The sequence below is a fragment of the Rousettus aegyptiacus genome, unplaced genomic scaffold, assembly GCF_014176215.1.
Source record: "Rousettus aegyptiacus isolate mRouAeg1 unplaced genomic scaffold, mRouAeg1.p scaffold_m13_p_10, whole genome shotgun sequence".
NCBI classification, from domain to species: Eukaryota; Metazoa; Chordata; class Mammalia; order Chiroptera; family Pteropodidae; genus Rousettus; species Rousettus aegyptiacus.
In genome coordinates this window covers 34577330-34599682 of record NW_023416285.1, presented here as the reverse complement: position 1 = coordinate 34599682, position 22353 = coordinate 34577330, and positions in this window count along the sequence as shown.

The following is a 22353-nucleotide window of genomic DNA, read 5'->3' as shown; positions in this document are numbered from 1 at the left end:
TATTTTGTATCTTTCCATTACTTCCTATTGGGCACACTCTCACCATTAGAGTGGTGAAATCATTATGAAATGATTGGGAAACTGGGTAAAGTACTCTGGATCCATGTTCAGAAGTTCAAGTCTGATTCTTGCCTCCACTTCTTGCCAATTATGTATCTCTGGGTGACACACTTTATCTTAGTTGCTCCATTTGTAAAATGAGGTGACAGCTTCTACCTCACTAAAGAATAAATGAGATATTGCAATATTTGAGATGAGCTAATTTTTTTCCACGAAATGACCAAATATCATCTATCATGCAAATGAATATTTGAGACTTCTACCTATATGTTTAATAAAGAAAAAGAAACACTCTTATTAGAATTTTATCTGAATAGTTCAGGTAAGTAGATTTCAGATTCTTTTTTATAAGATAAAATTATTGTATCCTCTTCTTTAGTAGAACCTTACATTAGGTAGATCTCAGTCTCCAAGGCCCTCAGCATTAACGTGACTCTTTGCTCATTTAACTTTACCTTGCATTCAACTAACTACCACTGTGATTTAATAACTATTTGCTATCATAAAAACTTACAGCTTTATTTGAGATTACAATAGGATAAAAGCAAAATGTTTTTTTTTTGTTGTTGTTGTTTGTTTGTTTGTTTCATTTTGTTTTTTGGTCACTATATCTCACTGGGAAATTTACTACAAAAGTTGAGATTTCATTACATGTAGTACAAAATTAATAACAATTCTGATGCTATATTTGATAGTAACCTTAGAATATTTATTCAATAAATGTCTACAAGTAGAGTATACATCAACCTTAAAATATTCAGAAGATATAAAAGCCCCTTAACATATCTTTTAAAATTTTTATAATAACAAATAAAAAACACAAAATATGACTTACACACAAATAAGATGTTCATGGCTGTCTTGACTTTTCCCTAATATTTAGCCTCAAGAGCCGATAAGTTGTTACTATTATTTTGTAATCTGTATGTGTAACATATTGTTTCAAATAACAATTTCAATAAGGTTTATATATTTTCTAAGTCTTTGCGAACAAAGAGCTTATGTTTTCATTGTTTACTGAATTTGTCATTTATTTCTAAGAAAATACTAGAAATAAAACTTCAAAAGCACGTTGTTCCTCCAAATTAAAAATAATCATAAAAAATCAGTTTATACTACTTGGCAAAATTGTACCTTGAGCAAAATATACAACCTGATTTCTGACAAATTTTTGCATTACTTACCTTAAGTTTTAAAAATTCATATTACTTGAGAGATAACATATGAAAATACCTTAAACTAAATTATCTCAAGGGTAATATCATTAATATTGGAGAAGTATTAGAATTAGCAAGTTTATGTTCCTAAATCACTATAAGTCAAAAAATGAAAGTTACATACGTTACATGCCGCAAACTATTATTTCTCACATATTAAATTCGATTTCTTAGTAACAATAGTTTATATGAAAACTAAAAAGTCTTATTTAAATTGTAAAGCTAAATTATCGCCAACTGCTAGTTTGTGATTTAAACATAACAAAGGTTGAAACAAATTAGAGTCCAAAAATGTCTGATGATTTTAGATCACACATTTTCTCTAGAAAGGAATTTGCTTTGGTTAAATAGTCTCACTCCGTTATCTAGGACCCTGAAAACTGTTAAGAAAAATATGTATTCATTTCAGAACAGGCATTATTACTTTCTACAATCTCTACATGGAAACATGCTTAGGAAATCTCAATCCTCACCATAAAATAACGTTGTGACTTCTTGCCCATTTAACCTAGTCTCTTTCTATTCTTCCTTTTCTGCCAATCTTCTCAAAATTCTGTCTGAGTTTAATTCCATCATGTTTTAATTTATAAAATCTTGAGTAGATTTGCTTCTGCCTTAATCCTTCTATTATTTTTTTTTTCTTTTGGAAAACATTCCTTATTTCCTAGCCAAAAAATTCAATCTTTCTTCTCATATCTTACCCTCTTTGACTAATCTGCTGTATGAGGAACTGGTAATTATTTCTTCTTTCTCATTAATATATTTTATTAGGACATTCATTTCCTCAACATGTACCCTTTAGGGTTCTCTACAAATTAGGAATGAAGTTCACAGGGAGTAGTAGCATTGGAGGGTCAGACAGGTCATGGACTTCCCAGTTACTTTAGATTTATATCTGCTTCTGTGATAATCATATTTCCATTTACTTATTAGATAAACATTTATGCAGCACATAGTTCTGTGTCGAAAGTACTCAGTACTAGAGATACAGTGATGAACACTCAAAATCTTCTTGCTGAAATGGACTCCGAAGGACTCAAGCAATTACTAATTAATTTATTCATTCATTCAAAAATATAATGTATAGAACACATAGTATATGTCAGGCACCAGTTTAGGTACTAGCGATATACAGCAGAGAAAACACAGACCCTGCCTTAACCTTTATAAAACTTTATAAACTTTACAAAAGTTTATGTTCTATGGAAAAAATAGATAATAAAATAAATGAGCAATATAATATGACAAAATTATAACAGTGATAAAGAATATCATATCAAGATGAGGTTTAGAGGGTCAGAGACATGGATGTTATTTTTAGATAGGATAATCAAGGAAGGCATGTTTAAAAGAGCTGTTTTGTGAGAATTTAATAGAAACAGGGAGTGGATCATGTGAATATATGAGAAAGACCATTTTCAGCAGAAGAATATGAAGTGTGAATTCTTGAGATATGATTTTATTTTGTGCATTGCACATGCAGAAAAGCCAGTAAGCCTAGAGGGGAGTGAAGGAAGAAATGAGATTAGAGTTAAAACTACGCAAACCAGCTAATTTGGAACCTTTTAGAGCATGATATGAATTTTATTCTAACTATAGTAAGAAGCCACTGGAGAATTTTAAGTATTCCTTTAACTTCTGTGTAGAAAATAGATTGCAGTGGAGTAAGAAAGATTGCAAGGGGACCAATTGAAACCAATAAACTAATTTCACCAGGGTAGATTTAAAGATGACTATTATTTAAGATGTATTTATAGGTAGGTATTGCATAAATGACTGATGGATTGGGGGCGAGATCGTGTAAGGAAAATAGAGAATGATTATCACTTCAGGGCTATTCATCCGAATGAGTGGAGAAGACTGGGGAGGAAAGATTTAATTACCCTACTTGCTGAAGTGAAAAAGACTTAGAAAAAGCAGACATAAGGTAGAAACTCAAGAGTTTGGTTTGTTCATGTATAATTTGCCAGGCCTTCTAGACCTCTGTGTGTGGGTATCAATTGGGTTGTTGGATACAATGATTAGAGCTCAGGGGGGAGGTCAGTGCTAGAAATCTGTATTTGAGAGTCTTTGTGATAGTCCTAGTTGAGATTTCCAAAGGAGTGAATATTGATAAAGAAGGGAAGTCCAAACTGATTTTCTGGGACTCTGGCATTTAAAGGTCAGCAGTAGGAGGAAGGGTAAGCAAAAATAAAATGAGATAATAAAGTAGAAACAAATTCAGGAGTGTGTGGTGTCTGGAACGCCTATTGAAGAAAGTATTTCAAAGGGAAGTCAATCATCAACTCTGTCTAAGGCTGTGGAAAAGTGGGATAAATTATGTCTTGAGAATTGTCCAGTGGGTTTGGATATAAAGAGGTCACTGGTAATCTTGTAAATATTTCAGAGAAGTGTGGACAACAGAATGAGTGAGGCGAGTTTAAGAGAGATTCGGAATTGAGGAAACAGTTACAGCTAATACAGATAATTTTATTGAAGAGTGTTTCTATGAAGTAGATCCCGTAAATGGGTTGCTACTGGAGGAGAATGTTGTATAAAAGGAAAAATAGTTGCTTTTGTTTTAGTAGAAAAAGTGACAGGATAATTTTAGGCTATGAAAAATAGTTTGGAAAGAAGAAAATCTTAGGATAAAATAGAGAGAGCAGATATAAGCATATGAGAATGGTGGTATTGATCATGGAGAAAACACAATAGTGAATTTTAAGAGATGACTGTAAGTCTATTTGTGTATCTCCTTACAAAGACTTTTCTTTCCTAAAGTAAGTGTCTGTATTAGTTATCTATATTGCTGCATAACAAATCATATCAAAACTTAATGACTTAAAACAATGGCCATTTAATATCACAAAAGTTTGGAGCAAGTAGGTGAGGAATTTGTGAGCAGCTCTAGCTCAGGACTTTTCATGAGATGCAGTGAGGTATCATCTGGGCCTGCAATCATTTGAAGAATTTTGCTAGGGCCGGAAGATTCATTTCTAAGGGGGGCTTACTCATATGGCTGGGAAGTCGATGCTGATGAAGTGAATCCTCTCCATGTGAGTTTCTTGAGTTTCCTTACAACATGGTGGCTGGATTCCCCTGGAGCAAGTGATCTAAAAGACCAAACCAAAGGTTCAAGGCCTTAATGCCCCAGCCTTGAACGTTATACACTGTCACTTCTACTATATTCTATTGAATACAGAGAGCAACCTTGATTCAATGTGAGAGTAGATTATAAAAGAACATAAATCCCAGGAGGTGAGGATCATTGGTGGCTGTCTTGGGGGATAACTATCATAATCACTAATGGACTTTTGACCTTTCATAATCTTCACCTGTCAAATATGGAGATTTTACTATATAAGCTCAAGTTCACTTCTAATTTTAAAATTTCATGATTTTATTCTTCAGCTTGGCATACGACTCTCAAGGAGAGCATGTGAAAGAGAGATGGTAGAGTCAGCTGAAATCTTCTGTTTTCTAGTCTTCTACTGATTTTTATTCCATTCGACATTTTTTTTTGTTTTGTTTTTGGAAAGTAGGATATATGATGGCTCTGCATATTTTAAAGTAAAATAAGAAGTTCTGTGAATATAAAATGCTCATCAGCTAGTTCATAAAGTATACTAGGCCATGTTTAAAAACAAGACAACTTTCCACCAAAACAAAAATTTCCCTACTGTATTTAAGTTGATTTACTGAATCCTAATTAGGAAGTGAAGCCTAAAGAATCCTCTAGGAACAATTCTAGACTACTAGAAAAGAGAGTATGTCCCAGTGAAACAACTATGGGTGGTCTAATGGAAGGATCAGAGGCTTTGGATTAGGAACTGGTTTCAAATTCTTGTTCTCTCTTAACCAACAAGCTGATCTTCAGCAATTGCTTAATCTCTATGAACCTCAGTTTTCCTCATATATATACAGGGATGACAATAACTACTTCACAAAATTTCTTGGAAGAATTAACTACATTAACCATATAAAAATACTATGACCATACCTAGTATATAATAGGTGTTTAATAATTGTTATTTTTTCCCCTGGCCTATAAATTCTTCCCTAATCTCATTACATACTCAAACAACATAACCATTGAAACCAGTATATTTACAACATATAAATGCAAAAAAATTTTACAAAAAGAACTTAAATATCTACTTTGTCAGATATGTAAGCTCCAAGTAGCTATTGGTGAGTAAGGTTTTCTTTCCTGATTCACATAAGTAGTTACAAACACACTCAGTTCCTTCTCTCGTTTCCCTCTAAGACTAGAGTGGCCAGTGTGGTGTGATAGATTGTATAATTAACCATTTACCAATATCTTGTGTGTCCTCCCTGGAGAATTATGCTTCTCTACCTCTTAAACTCAAGGGCATCCATGTAACTCTCTTCGGCCAGTTAAATTAGACCTAGCAAGTATTGTGCCACATTCCTTGTTCCCTCAGCCACTGAAGCTATCGGAGTTTCAGATAAGGATTAAACTCTCAAGGACAATGTGGAGTAGAGCCCTAGTCAATGATCACGAAATAAGAGCAAGGTATAAACCTTTGTTTCTTTAAGTTACTGGATTTTTGGAGATTTTTTTTTTTTTAAATCTTTCCTGACTGATACACATGTCAAGTTTGTTTAATAGTATTCAAGACTGGAACCTTTGTCTGCCTCATTTTTTGACAGTAATACTAATTTGAGAGATCAACTGAAACGAGATAAAGTAAAGTGTACAGAATTCCAAAGGCATTAGATAGAGCCTGCTTCATGCTTTGAAATCTTATTTCTACCTGAAAAATCCAAAGGTCATTTTTCTAGAACAATTTTGTGATCCATGAAGAGATTTACTTGGAAACGGCAGTTGCATTTCTGTGCTTTCCCACTCCATCTCACACACTGGGGCGGGGCCAGGGGAGGTGGGGATGCAGCTACCTTCTAGTGCTAATTCTAACTAGAAAGCGTCAAGGGACACTAGGAGAGCTTTGAAACATATTTACTGAAATTGGGAGACACAGACATTTGGAGCCTGAACCCAGGCCGAGAACGGCGGGATAGATTATGAATCGGGATCTGACTTTTCCCTAGGAAATTTAAAGGACAAGAAAAGCACTAAATGTGCAGTGCTAAATGAGGAGGGTGCTATTTTGTTGGAGTCTTCTGGTTTGGAGTTCTGTAGTTTGTCTGGGGGAAGAGATGCATTTGTATTTCTGAGGCACAAAAGCCATCAAGGAGAAAGAAGCGTTGGAAGGACATCACTTGTGTCCTGCCACATAGGGCATTATGGAGGGCAAGAAGACCTAGTGAAAAGAAGGTAGAGACCTGGAATGTACTGGTATTCAAATGGCAGCAAAGAATAGAGAGCATCTGCCAGGGTTCTATTGGCCAAGCCCTCTACTCTGGCAGGGTAGTGTGCTCATAGAAAGGAACATTTTTTCCTTGTAATTTTCACAGAGACACTATATGGACTAATAAAGAACCTGGAGAAAAGGCGTTTTTTGTTTGTTTGTTTGTTTGTTTGTTTGTTTGTTTGTTTTTCAGCACTAGTTGGACAATAAATTTGTATACATTCATGTCAGGTCCCAGTGACATGGTAAACTATAGTCAGATTTTAATTCATACTGTGAAATGGACATTATACCTTCCAAATTGGGATTCTGTTTTTGACTTAAAAATTCTATAGCATGGTCCTTAAATGGGTAAAAAGGTAATTTGACATGCTGGAGTTGTTATCAGAAAGAAGAGAAAGATTACCACCACTAAATATAAAAGGAGGGTGAAGACATAAATGAAATACAACTTTATTAGAATCTGCCTTGCTCAGTGTATTGTTTATGAGTAAACACAGAAAAAATATGTAGAGATAGAGATAGTGTGATGAGAGAGAGAGATTGAGAAAGAGAGAAAATGGACATAACTGAGCAACAGAGAATCTTCTCTTATTCACTTTCTTTTTCCACATCATCTCCCCTCCATCCATTCAGGCGGCCTTTTAGAACAATAAGCTATCAAGGTAATGTGATGCTATAGGAGGCAGGTGATCAATATGAACAAAGGAAAAGCTTTGCTATTGTTAGATGCTGATTTCTTCTGTTGTGTTGGTGTATTTTTTTTTTTCTTTTTCTTTGGTAGGGATATTTGATTTCTTGTATTTGCTCCAAGCTGAAGAATGTAAGAATCTACTATGTTATTTCAGGATAGAACCACAAATTATTTACTCTAGACTTAATTTCTAGGGATTGCATCATGATAGAATTATGACACACAGGCAAGAGCAGAGGAGTAGCCAATAACAAGGGAAGAGAGACCAAAGGAGAAATGGCTTCTAGGCACCCATTCAAGTTGGATTCAGTTCAAATTCTAGCAACCCATTGGGATCAGTAACTAATTACTTCACACCATCTTCTGGATTCTGAGTTTGGCTATAATCATTGAATAATAAGGTTATTATTTCTGATTATGGGCAGTAAGTACATATTCCTTCAGAAGTTTCTGAAATCTATATATCAGTGTAGTAGGACAGATGGATGGATATATGTAAATGTAGACAAGATATATACAAAGATGTTTTGAAGGAACTTGTTAATATTTATTTTATTTATATTTTCTCTACTCTATAAAGCAATGTTCTCTTAAGTTCCATCCAGCATTGAGTTTGTAAATATGATGCCATATGAAAAGTGAGCATACATGAATGTGATTTAGTTAGTAGCCTGGGTAACAATCAGCTCAGTTAGCCAATCAGTTTCTTTGGGTCTATACCTATTTCTAAAAGGCAACCTCTCTAAAAAAGATTTTAAGCTTTATCATGTCCGATGTTTTTGAAATAAAATTTTATGGTAAGAGAAAAACAATAATATGCACTAGGCACATCTAGGCATGTGAAGTAGTGAAAAGGCTTCAGTTTTGTGATAAAAGGAGATTTTGAGGAATCTTCTGGGGGCTGAAAGGAGGAAAAATATGATAAATTTGGAAGGGAAGGTATTACTTTAACGCTAAATTGAAGAGTTCTGGAATCTTAAATGATGTCTATTTCAGGTTTTCGCTTTCTACCTATTGATAATGTACCTATATTCGTATGTTCTGTTACTTTGTTCTTTTAGCTAGTTGCTCATCTCTTATCAAAAACTTGAGTGGCTAACAAACACATAGCCAGTGAAGCTTTAGCGAATAGTCTGATATACTTTCAGTAGAGAGCATGCACAAATTAGCTAGGGTCAGTGGTGGAACGCCTACCTCATCTGCAGTGTTGGCATAATTGTGAGGGTGCTACCAAGCCAAATGATGGCTGATAAGGCAGTGTGGCCTTGAGATCATCCAAGTCATTACCATGGCATTCAACATGGGGTGGGTGGGGGAGTGAGACTTTTGAGAGGAATCTCCTAACAGTAGTATCTACTACTTAAGCAACGGGTAGCAAGTATCTTTTTATTTGAGGAACTCTACTCCTATTCAAAGCAGACTCAGGGCCATCAACTATGGCACAATAAAAATCCCTACAGAGAAATCGAGATGGGAATTAGGTTGTAAAAACCATAGCCCAAAGTCTAAGCTCATCAGAAGTTTCTGGTCCCAGCAGGATAATCGAAATACAAGTCAGTGAGTGGGAAGAAACTCACTCCTCTGGCTAAGTGCTTATGACTAGGAGCATGGGAGAAAGGAAGGAGAATAAGAAAAAGGCCACAGCTTGGTGGATTTGAAGTAGGCTGGCTTGTGAGGTTAACTGCCAAATCCATCCACTCTCTCTAATCCCTTAAGCATGAATACGATTACCTCTGAAAATTGAGGACAGAGGCTGTCATTTGAAAAGTTTGTGTGAACAAAAATTTTCCAATACCTAATGTTGAGCAAATCTAGGAAAAACAGGAAGATACAAGACTTATAAAAAGGTGGAGTGAAAAAGAAAGGGAGAAGGATCCATGGACGTATTTCCTATATTTTATCATGGAAGACAGAGAAAAAAACCCAAACCAAATCCTTAGACATTGAACTTTGAAATGCTCTGAGGGAAGAACTCTCTCAATGCACCTTTTCTAATGAAGAGCAGCTTGTCCGTCTTGACTCCAGTTTAGGAAAGGTACATGAAGGGACAAAACTCCTAGTATTATTCAACATTTTTAGTAGACAATTCCACATCCCCTCCTGGGAACTAAAAAGCAGACTATCTCCTCATGACTCACCAATGAAAACCAGCAACACACTGACTAAAATAGACTATTACTTTCTCCTTTCTCTTATGCCAGGGAACTGAGAGACCCTTTATGAGAATGAGCTCATGTTGAGTACCAGGCATTTTAAAGTCAGAAATGATTGTCTTAGAGACTGCTTATGTTCTAAATTCTGGTTTTACATATTCAAAATGTTTTAAACTTATGTTTTCAATATTTTTCTTTCAGTAATATAACATTTTGGTTCTTTAAAATTTGAGCAAAAGTATAGCAACAACAACAAATCAAATAACATAACATCCATTTTAATCCAATACTATGAATTCCCAACCCTTTGGAGAACTGAATGTGCTTTTAAAATTATAGAAATTATGTTCTCTACTATTTAATCTAAATGCCACTATAATTATAACCATCTCAAACTTATTCCTATAATTCTTTCTGCAAGATATACAATTAAAATAAAGTGGTAATCTAAACAATGAAAATAAGTGGAGCTCTGAAAGTACATAGTCAAAATTTTCTCATGTTAGAACAGAATGAAAAAAGGCGTTATTTAATTAAAGTACCAAGTGCCAAAATCCGTGAGGAAAACCAAGCCTGCCATAAGTACAGAAGATAGAAGGTGATATTAAAGACAAAGCCCATGTCTAATACTTGAGATTATGTATAAACATGAATTATATCCCAAAGAAATAGTTCTATTCTCTGTGGTGATCATTATATATCATCTTTAAAACATAGCGTGGGGAAAGCAAATGTGCCTGCAGCCGACTATCTTCTTCTTCGGCTGGACATAGGCTCCCAGGTATGCCAGTCTCTTCCACAGCTTGCTGTATTAAACCCAGCCTGCTTGGCACTAATAATTGGCAGCTTTGAGTATTTCAGATTACAGACCCTAATTGCAATCTCATCTTCAAATGTTTTTTGCAACTCCTTCACCCCAATCAAGAGTAGCAATATTGAGAACAAAATAAGTCTAAATGGAAAACAGTTACTTTCAATCCTGTTAATGATACTTACCTGCAGGAAAAAAAAAAAGAAAAAAAAACCCTGCAAGTTAAAATATTAAATAAGTAATGACACAAGTACTTAGTTTAAAAATGTTAGTGATTTTTTTTTTTTTTTTGCTAAACTTATTGGCTGACTTTCAATTTGATATTAAGTTATTGTAAGTGAGTTTGATGAGTTATAACTTCCCAGTTATCTTCTGGGAAGTCTGATCAAACTATTGGCAATTTGGAGTTAGTGTATTTAATAAGGAAATAAAATATATTTAGTTTTTACCATATTTGTACTGTAAGATAAAGAATCCATGTACATAAGACTATAAGAAGCGAGTATGACAAATCATAGTATATGAATGAAGAGAATCCTAAGAGTAGCTTATTATTGAGATTAATAGTTTCTTATTCTTATTGTGACTAATAAGAATAGCTTATTACTATTATCGAGATATATGATGGCCTCCTCTATCATTATACGAATGTGTGTATATATGAGTATATATATGTATGTTTAAATGTATTATAAAATGTAACATATAGTGGTGGCTCCATAGTGTAGTGGTTAGCACATCTGCTTTACGTCCTGGGTTTGCGCCCCAGGTGAAGCCACGGACCATGCCCCAGGTGCGTGCCACGAGTGCATGGGAGGAGACATCCGCCTTCAGAAATCCTGTTCTTAAAACAAAAAAGGGAGATGGCAGCAACTGTAGGGTAGAAGTGGGGTGAAGGGGGGAGAATTAAAGAGGAAGAAAAATATAATATATAAATATATACATTTATAAATTTAAAGGTCGGAAAAAATTTAATGTATTTATGCCATAGACACATACACACACACACATACACACACACACATAGATGCAGATTATATTACACTTATCATGGTAAACACTTAAATACCTACATAATGTACTAGGTATTCTGTAGCATAAAACCAAACTGTAAAAACAAGGTGGCTTGCTTCCAGAATGAAAGACTTTAGTTATAAACACAAGAATCTTTGTTAAGAAGAACTGACCCTGTTCTGACTGTCTTTTTTATGGTATGTGATTGGTTTCATTCTCTTCTTTCTTATTGATACCTTCTCTTTTAGTTTGTAATGCAACATAATTCTCCCGCTCTTTTCCTCCTTCATGGTTTTGTTTTGGTTTCGTTGTGTTTTGTTTTGTTTTGTCTTTTTTACAGGATTCCTCTTGCTTTTCTTTTACTTCTAATATTGGTTATCCCATGTTTTTAGCCTCAATTTTTTTTCTCTCTCTTGTGGCACACACTTTGAATAAGCAATCTCATCTTCTCTATAGTATCGATGCTCTGCTGTTAAACTCTGATCTGTATTTCCGACTCAACTCATTGTCATGCTCATGCTGTTGAAGCTCAAATCTCTACTTTCAGTTCTAATCTTTCACCTGAGACATGATGTCTACTGGACAATAAAACTGTTTCACACTTCAAACTTAACATGTCTAAAATCAAACCCTAATTTTACTGACCTCATAATCTAAAACTCTTCTCTCCTTTTCAATTTCTTATCTCAATTAATGACACTACCACATTCCTAATGGAATAAGCTAGAAAGTTACATGTCCAATTTGACATCATCTGCTGTCATAATCTATATCTGTTCAGGCACCATGTCTTGTCAACTTTGCCTCTTGGATGATTCTTACCAATGTCCATTACTTTCTATCCTTTTTACCAAGCAGCCTTAATTAAAGTCTTTACAATTTCTTATGTGGATGATTGAATGTCCTCCTAACTGGTCTACTTTCTTGGCTGTCTCATTGAGGACTTAGTGTCAAAATGATTGATCTTCCTGAAATACAACTATGTTCATGTTGTTTCTTTTTTTAATACTGTATAGCTAATCAATTCTTAAAATAAATTCCAAATACCCTTGTGTATCATAGAAGGCTTCTCATATCCAATTTACAATTCTTGCTTAATTTCCTACTATCCCATTTATCAAACTCTACTCCCACAAATACAACGTTGCAGTCCCATATAAACTGTCTTCCACGTCTTTGTGTATAATGCTCCCTCTGTCGAATATACTTTTTGTTTCTCATCTCCATTAACATTCTTTCTCCTCTCTCCTTAATCTCACACACACACACACACACACACACACACCACACACACACCACACACACCACACATACACCACACACACACCACACACACACACACACACACACACACACTTGGATAAATACAATTGTTTCTTCAAAATTAGTTCAAAGTCTTGATGAAAGTTATTCAATGACAAAACCACTCAAGTCCGGATAGGTAGTCTATAAACTCACACATATTCAGGTGAACACCTCTTTTAAAGTTATTTTCACACTGCATCTTAATAAACTGTTTTGTTGTTGTTGCTGTTGTTGTTTGTTTGTTTAAATAAAACTCTCCCTCTATACTGTAAAGTTCTTAGACTAGTTCTTGGCACATAGAAAGTTTTCAAATTGGTAGCTCAATTATTAAGTAATGTGGGAAGAACTTATAAGAAATTCTGGTCCTACTTAAAATGTAGTTGGTGAAAATCAAGTCTATTATGATGTTTGATACTCTTGTTGAAGAAAAAAAATGATTTAAGAAATTGTTTTATTTTCTTCTAAGTTCAAAGAGTAACAGATTATAGCTCTCAGTGTATTTTCAGCACAAATCTGTATTATAATTTTTTATTGATTTTAATTTACTTTTTATACTTAATGCTCAATATAAGCAATAATTTAAATATGCTTCTTAAAATGAATTTTTAATTTGCCACTTTTCTCCTCACACTTTCTAGTGGCCCCAGCTTATTAAAAATAAAATCAAGTCTTTGCATTTTATAATGCCAACAGAATCTAACTCTCTATTTCCTCTCTGATTACATCTTCTTTCACATAGCATTCTCTCAAGAAATATTACTGCATTAATTAACTGTTGAATATATTATATTTTCAGCATTCTCAGAAAGGCAATGCATGGAACTGCATTGAAGCTTATATTCTCCATGGATATCATTTGCTGCTGGTTTCAGGCATCTGTTTAGCATCATGCAGTCTTAGGTATTTCCTTTGCAGTAGAAAAACCATCTCGAAATAACAATTTCAAAGCACATGTTTTGTAAACTTTCTATGTGCTATATAATTACTATGGAGAAAGCATATGTTGAGAATTAGAGTATTTTAAGTTAAGTTTAAACCCTGAATTTGCCACAAAATTATGTGTTTGTTTTCCTCAAAACTGATATAATGACTACTGAAGTCCGTGTCAGGTATTTGTTTGAAAAGAGCTTTGTACATTTTGGGAATTTTTTTTACTCTATCTAATCACTTAAGCATAAAAGGAAATTCTGAAACTCCAAGAGGGATATTACAGACTATTAGAATGAATTTAGTTAAATGGAGGGAAAAAAAATTAACCTTGAGCTTGCTATGGTTTACCAGATGAACTGAAATTATAGTCCCCCCATTGAACATAATGACTTCATACTATAAGCAGCATTAACTCGGACTTTTCTATACACATTGTATAAAGGTGTATATTGTTACTTGGTTAATCGCCATATCTTGTCTTAAAAATAAAATGAGTTTCCCATCATTTAATGTTTAAATAAAGAAATGTCCAATATCCAGCTTATTTCTACATTTTTTTTTTTTTTAGCATCTATCTAGATTCTTTCAAAAAAAAGGGGGGGAGGAATCTGTCCTCAGGGTGGGAATGTGGAAATATGCAATTACAATAAGTTTATTACTTTACTGTTTGTTAATTAACTGAGCACTTTCATTGGCAGGTCTATCAGCTTACTTTCCTGAAGCTTTAAAGACTAAGTAACATGAGGACGAGGCTTTTGTGCAGTATATGTGGTATAGAACGATTGGATTTATTTTCATCTTATATGCAGTAACTTGGTGTAGAAATAAATAAGGAGTTAAGGCATGAGTAATTAAAAGATGCTTTGTCTTCATTTTATAAGAAAACCTTTACTCTATTAAAAGAATTCCCTCAGACAAACAAGCAAAAAGCCATCCACATACACAAAAGACAAAAGCCATGAGAACTAGAAAGATGCTCAAGTTAGTGCAAACAGTGATTGTTAACTCAAATCAAGTTTATTGGGAAGAAAATCGTGAAATAAAATGATACACTTCAAAACAAAAATCTCAACATGCTATTCCTTATCCCTTTTGGTAGTTAACACTGATAAGAACTGGGTCCCTGTACACAGCACCAGCCTCCTCTGCCAGCACACACATCTCTCACTATTCAGACTGCAGGCTCAAAGGTATTGAGTTCTGTGATACGCCATGCTCCTTCTGGATTCAAGGCCATCCAACATATGCTTTCTTCTGCTTGGAACACTATTTCTTCTTCTTCCACTAATACAATTTTTCCTCTGAATTTCAAATTCAGAATGAAGTCTTCTCTGAAAATTCTTCTAGATCATTTGAAGCAGTAATTAGCAAATGGGGGAGATGCTAACACTTAGAAAATATTTAAGAAAATGTAGAAGCACGTTTTATTGTAATCATGACTGATAAGGGGGAGTGTTGTTGCAATTAAGTGCTCTGAGCCTGGGATGCTAAATGATTCACGATGAAGTTGATTTTGCACATTGAAATATTGTCTCTTTCAAAATGCAAATAGTATCCCCATTGGGAAATATTGATTGAGAAAATAGATCAAGTCCTGTATTAAAATTTCCATTAACTCTCTGATCTCTACAATTCTTACAGTTTTAAATAAATAATCATATTGGTAATTTAATATTAGGACAAATAAAATAACTGGGTAAGGAACAGGGACCTTTATCTCTACCTTTATCCAGGTAGAGATCATTAAAAAGATGTAACATTCCTGACTTCTCATTTGGCATTCGGAATGCTCTTTTATTTCTTCTACCTCATGGGCAGGGAGAGGCTTATTTAACATAAATTTGGACATTATAACCCAGTTTACTTCTTCCCTTGGGAATGGGCTGTTTACTACCAGCTCCTCGTGGGAGACTTCACAGTACTGCCCATGCTTTGGTGGGTAAGTCGGCCTAAATCTGAAATACAATGACCGAGCACATTTACTTTTCTCATTAAACTACATCTTCTAACAATAATATAAATGATATTTGGCTTCCATTTGATGTCCTTTTCAAGTTCTTAATTGGTTGATCCTTGCTAAGAAAACCCATCATTTTATTTTAGGCCAGGTCACCTATTAAGAAATAAGTCACAAAGAGCAACATTTTAGGGAGAAAAATATAAGCAAATATAAACCAGATACAGGCTTCTGGTATGTCATGCTTTGGAGTATGAACAAAAAAAAAATTTTAGTTTGAGGTTTTCCAGTTGTTCAGTTAGATTTCACCTACTTCATCCTAAATAAGATGCTTTTAGCCAGCCATATAATATTGCAAAAGCATGCTTGGGTATTGGCCAATGGGCAGGTAGCTCAAGTCACATGGACATGGGTCCCAGCAAAGGTACAAGCCTGAGTAAGGATTAGAGAATCTGTCAGGGCATGGGCCTTAGCAAAAAATGCTGTCTCTTAGTGATATATGGGTTTGGGGGCTTCAAGTTGTTGCAGGAAGAGCTTTTCCTAAGCAGGCACACATGAGGCAAAGCTTCATTTGTGGGAAAGAGAGCCCTTTCAGTTATGGATCTTTTAAATAGCAGAGGAAGGACCTATGCTTTCTCTTTTTAATCTCAAAGGTGGTGCAGCTTTTTATATGCTGAGGTGTCTTAGGAAGTCTCTAGATTTGTTATTAGTCAAAGGCCTAGATAAGTAGCATTGGGTTAGCTGTCCAAAATTTCATTATAAATTTAGATTGTAGAAAAATAGTTTTTAATTTCATGTAGCGTACTCATTGGTTTCTACTTGTTCAAGAATGGACATTACTCAAAACTTTTTGATTAGAGACTCAAAACTGAAAGGAAATGATAGTCAAAAGGCTTTGGAATACACAAAGTTGGAAAGAAAAGCAAAATAATAACAATAAGACCAGGTGACAGTGCCCATCACTGCTTTAAAACTTTCTCAGAGCCATTCTCTGAGAGAGGCTGTGGTGGATACAAGAGACTCCTAGCAACTCCCTCTCCTGACATGTCACAATTCATCTCTAGCTAGACATTTCTCCTAATTCAGTTTAAATTCACAGGTATGTTAGAAAAGTAATGGATATAACTTGGGATGAGTGAATTTTTAGCCTTGATAACAGAATAGCCTTTAATGTTAATTTATTCTGTGACAAATGGCTAGGTTACTATAACAGAAGTCATTTCTTCTTTAATAACCGAATGCCCTATTTCATTTATTTGTCTAATGTAAAGATAATAATTTCCAGCTTCCCTATCATTAACCTTATCACTAATTAATAGCCAGTGAAATGTAAATACAAAACATATAATTTCAAGAGAAATTTCTTAGAAGATGTTTTATGGCACCCTTCACCTATTTTTGCCCTTTCTTGTTCTCTTTCCATGTTGCTTCCTGAAAAGCAGATACGATAGCTGGAGATCAAGCATCCACATTGACATATGAAAACAAGGGCTACATGTGAGGGATAAAAGGAGAGATCTGGAAGGAGGCTGGGTTCATGGTGACTTCTTCTACTTGAGAGAATGAAATTTTTTATTTACAAGGGTATTAGACAGGGAAACAGAACCTCCAGAGAAACAGAACCAATAAGATAAACAATATTGCTATAAATATACATATAGATGTAGATGTAGAAGGAAACACAGGCATAGGTATACACATAGATGCAGACAAACACATACGCATAGACATAGGTATGAGGAGATTTATTATAGGAATAAGCTCATGCATTTATGGAGGCTGAGAAGTTCCACAGTCTGCTGCTTGCAAGCTGGAGAACCAGGAAAACTGATGACATAATCCAGTCTGAGTTCAGAGTCCTGGAAATCACAGTACCATTTGAATAAGTTCTGGCCTGAGTCTGGGAACAAGGAATACTGATATCAGAGAATAGAAGAATATGGGTGTTTTAGCTTAAGCAAAGAAATAGAATTTACCTTCTTCCAGTGTGTGTGTGTGTGTGTGTGCGTGTTCTGTTCTCGTTCTCAATAAGACTGAATGATGCCCACCCACAATGGTGAGAGCAATCTTTTTAGTCTACTGATTCAAATGCTAATGTCTTCTAGATACACCTTCCTAGACACACTCAGAAATAACATTTTACCAGCTATGTAGGCATTGGTTAGCCCAGTCAGATTGACATGTAAAATTAGCCATCATAACAACCATCAATGTGGATTTTCTACAATGCGTAGCAAACTTAACCCTAACTCGTACATTTCTAAGTCATTTCAGAGCCTCCTGAGGAAAAATCTAAAAAAGATTCTAAAAAGGAAGAGTGCCTAAGGAATTTTGTTTGATCGTTTTTGTTTTGACAATTACATTTGACATTTAATATTATTTTATATTAGTTTCAGGTATACAGCATAGTGGTTAGACATTTATATAATTTACGAAGTGATCTTCCCAAAAAGTCTAGTCCTCAACTGGCACTACACATAGTTATTACAATATTATTGACTATGTTCCCTATGCTGTATTTGACATCCCTGTGGCTGTTTTTATAACGGGAAATATGTACATCTTAATTCCTGCCCTTTTGTCATCCAGTCCCCAAGCCTGCTCCCATCTAACAATCATCAGTTTGTTCTCTGTATCTATGAGTCTGTAACTGTTGATTTGTTGATGATTGATTTAATGGTAAAGCCCAATGAGTTAAGCACTAAAAAGGAAAATAAAAAGCAAAACAAAACAACAAAAACAAAAAAAAACCTTAATAGAGAATGCTTATTCCCCCTGTTACTACTTCCTTCCATTTGGTGATCAATTAGCCCAGCATTCCTAGCCACCCTCTGCCCTTTGCACTCCATATGGACACCAAAGTGGAGTGTAAATTGAGCTTGCTTAGCTGAGCTCCTTTTTCCTCTCCTTTCCCTTGGGAGTATGCTGCCTGTGGGAAGATGGAGCTCTCTTCTGCTCTTCCAAGAAGAAAGTTTCCCTGGGTAGCTCCTCCTATGATTGAACTGAACATTTCCCTAATTTGGGCTTCAGTTACCTGACCCATTTGACTTTTCCATCCTCCAAATTAGACTTAGAGAGTAATAAAGGTGATTTTTTTTGTCTTCATTTGGCACTTCTTTTCCTCTTTTTCTCAATTAGTTCAGAACTTAGGGTGAGAAGACTCAATTAGTTCAGAACTTAGGGTGGGGGTCTCTCCAGAAGCAAATATTTGATTTAGACTCAAGGGTTTTGAGAATTGAGAGCAGGAGTAAAATTTTAGAGAGCTGGCAGGATAAACAGAAAAGAACCTAACTGTGCTCTTCTGCAATCTGTAAGTGCTTGGGCTCCAAACAGTTTTAAGTCGGGTGTATTGGAGACCTTAGAACACACTAAATTGGGTAGAAGGAGGAGAGATTAATGAAAACTCTGGGCTAGGCATAGTACCTTCAGGTCCATGACCGACGGGCAGAGTTACCACCTCTAGCTTGAAGGGGGAAGGGAGGCTCTGGTTACTTGAACCTGCCAATGACAAAGCCTTGTGGAGAGAACAGCAAGATGGAAACCATGACCTTTAGGCAAGAGAAGCTGCCAGCCTATGGCCACGCTGAAGGATGGAGCTGGGGAGGTAAATACCCCCACATCACTCTTCTCTCTCTCTGCATTCTCCTGTCCATACTCTTTATTAGCCAAGCATAAACAGAGGTCAGAAGGTACAGTAATCCATCAATGTAAACCATGCATGTCATCAGATGGATAAACAGAGCACAGTAGAGAAAAAAGTGGTGTGTAACTGGAAGGTCAAACAGAAGTTATCTGCGCAGATTTCCCAATGGAGAAAAGTCTTAAATTGGATAAGAGTTTTGATATTACAATGAATTGGACATTTTAATTTTTGAAATGAAGCTGTCTTTTAAATAAAAATTACTAAACAATGATAATATAGTCTGAGAAGTTATCCATGAGCAGGGAAGATTAGTCCGAAGATTATGTCCATTGGGAAAAAAGCAAATAAAGTTGTTATACACATCTGCATGTTACTGAGTTGAGTTCATTCAATGCAATAGGTGCAAAGGTCTATGCCAGGATTTCTCAACTTCAGCAATACTGATATTTTGGGCCAGATGCAGTAGATTCCATTAGCATCCCTAAGTTTCTGGACATTGTTAAATGTCTCTGGAAGCAAAATTATCCCTGGTTGGGAACCAGTGAATTATGTTGATAAATAGAAGTGAAGTGGAATGGTAATTTTATACATCACTTTTTAGTTTTCACTAGTCATACCCTTTCCCTCACTCTAAGTAACACAGATAACTGCTTGTATTAATGCTCCATTTCATTCAACATTCATTCTTTCAGCAATCAGTGGGAACTGGGAGGTAAATGATAGAGAGTTCTGCTCAGGATAAAGGTTTTGTAACTTTCGTAGTTTCTTCTAATATAGATCTTTTCTTTCTTGTCTCATCTTGTGTCGTCTCCTCATCTCGTCTCTCCTCTCCTCTTCCCTCCCTTTCCTCCCCTCACCTTCCCTTCTCTTCCCTTCTCTTCCCTTCTCTTCTCTCCTTTTCCTTTCCTTTTGTTTTCCTTTACCTTTTCTTTCATTTCCTTATTTTTTTGATGTTTCAACTACAGTTGACATACAATATTATATTAGTTTCAGATGTACAACATAGTGGTTAGACATTTATATACCTTACAAAGTGATCACCCGATTAGCACCCATCTAACGCCATACATAGCTATTACAATATTATCGACTATATTCCCTATGCTGTACTTAACATCCCTGAAGCTGTTTTTATAACTGGCAATTTTTGCATATTAATCTCTTCCCTTTTTTACTCATCCCCCAAACTCCCCTTCCATCTGGCAACCATCAGAATGTTCTCCATATCTATGACTTCTTTTATTTCTTTCATTTTTATCCCCTGATGAATTGCTTTCCCAACTAGTTTGAGAGAAAAAGAAATGCACTTCTTAATGAATAATTTTATATTTCAGCCCCACTAGCCAGGTAGATCATATGGTAGAACAGTGTTTCTTTTGTGAAGACCCTGCCCTTTAGCCAGAATGTTTAAATTATGATCTAATCACCCATGTATAAGCCACAAGGGTCCTCTCTACGAACTGGGAATTGATCCAAAGATGCAAATTTTTTACTTTGTTCTACAAGAGAATGAATAAAGTTTGAGACCCATTTTTACATGTAACTAAAGGATATTTTCATATTTATAATCCCAAATTAACCCATAGCTTATTGATTTGGCATATTGCTATTGTCTGAAGTGAACATGATATACAATAGTTGATATCCTTTGCTTTTATTTACAAATTAATCTTGGTTTAGTAACATCTTTACTTTCATTTATTGCTAGCTGTTGTTTTACTTTATTGTTAATGGTGGAAAGCCATAGACATTTGCATATTTTGGGCCTCAGATCTTCCATTATTTAGGATTTAAGGTGTGCATGTGTTGTGGTTCAAACACAAATTAATAAGATTGAATTTCTAAAGCAAATACAGACATAATTCCCCTTAAAATTTGTCATGTATGTTCATTCATAACAGACTACATGTTAACTTGTGCTCTTTTAATAACTTTTAACAAAAGCAAATATATGTAGTAAATGTCCTGGATTGGGAAAGAATGGAGTTTATAGGGCATTCAATTTAAATCAAAGTATTACTTATTTATAAGTTTATTGTCTTTTAAATAGTAAATGATTATTATTTCACATATGCTTCTTCCTAATACTATCTAATTTTTATTATTTTATTATTATTTTTATTATTTCATTAGAAAGTTCAATTTTAGAGGGTAAATAAGACAAGAGTTTCTCAACACTTTTCTTTCTTGAGCTATTAAATATCTTGATTTAATTATTTTGACTCAATTGAGAATATTTTTAACAAATAAATTTTTATTCTTATGACAGATCATTTGTTTTCAACATATTATATGATATTTTAGTGCTTCCTTGGAAACATTTTGTCAAAATCTTAAATTTTTTCTTTATCAATTAGTGATTCTCAGACAAGGGTATGTAATTATTTTTTTCAATTAATGTTTTAGTGTCTACTGTTTATTATGCACTGTTTTAGGCTTACAAACTGTAGCAGTGAACAACAGAACAGAATGTGTCTTATGTTTGTGGACTAGATTTTCTATTCTGATGGGCGAGAAAGATATTTAATTTGATTTTTGGAAAACCTAAAAGTTAAATTGTCATATGGTTATCTTTGTCATGTCTTTAGTAATGAAAGAGATTATACCATTTTTTAATGTTCATTGGCACTTTTTAAACTCTGAACTGCTTATATGTAATTCCTTTGCTACATCCCCTTTCTTTATATTTCTTTTTCTGTATTTGTACTTTGTATAATAGGTAATTAGCTCGAAATTTCATGTATTGTGAATATTTTCTTACCTCGTAATTTTTAATTTTACCATAAATTTCCTGCAATTAAAAAAATAAATTTGGTCAAATTTATCAGTTATTTTTCTTTTTAGTCATTTCTAGGTTTTACAACAAATTTTATATCAAAATTTTCATAATTTTCTCTAGAATTTTTATGTTATATTTCTTTTTAATTAATATTTAGATCATTCTGAAGTTAGTATAATAGTTAAGTTGATATAAGTTAAGCTACCAACCTCGTTTTTTAATTTTTTAAAAATTTACCTAAGTATCTAGTCATTTGCCCCAACATCATGTTCCAGGATCCATATTTCTTTACTGACTTGGTATTATTTGTCTTTCATGTACTAAGGTCCCCATATTTGTGAACATCTATATTTTTTTACTTTATTTTGAGTCATTGGTCTGTCACTCTGTAAAATACTGAACTCTTTAATTAATTGTCATTTTAAAAGTATTTTAAATACAGATTAGGGACAATTCCTCACTAGTCATTTTTGGGATA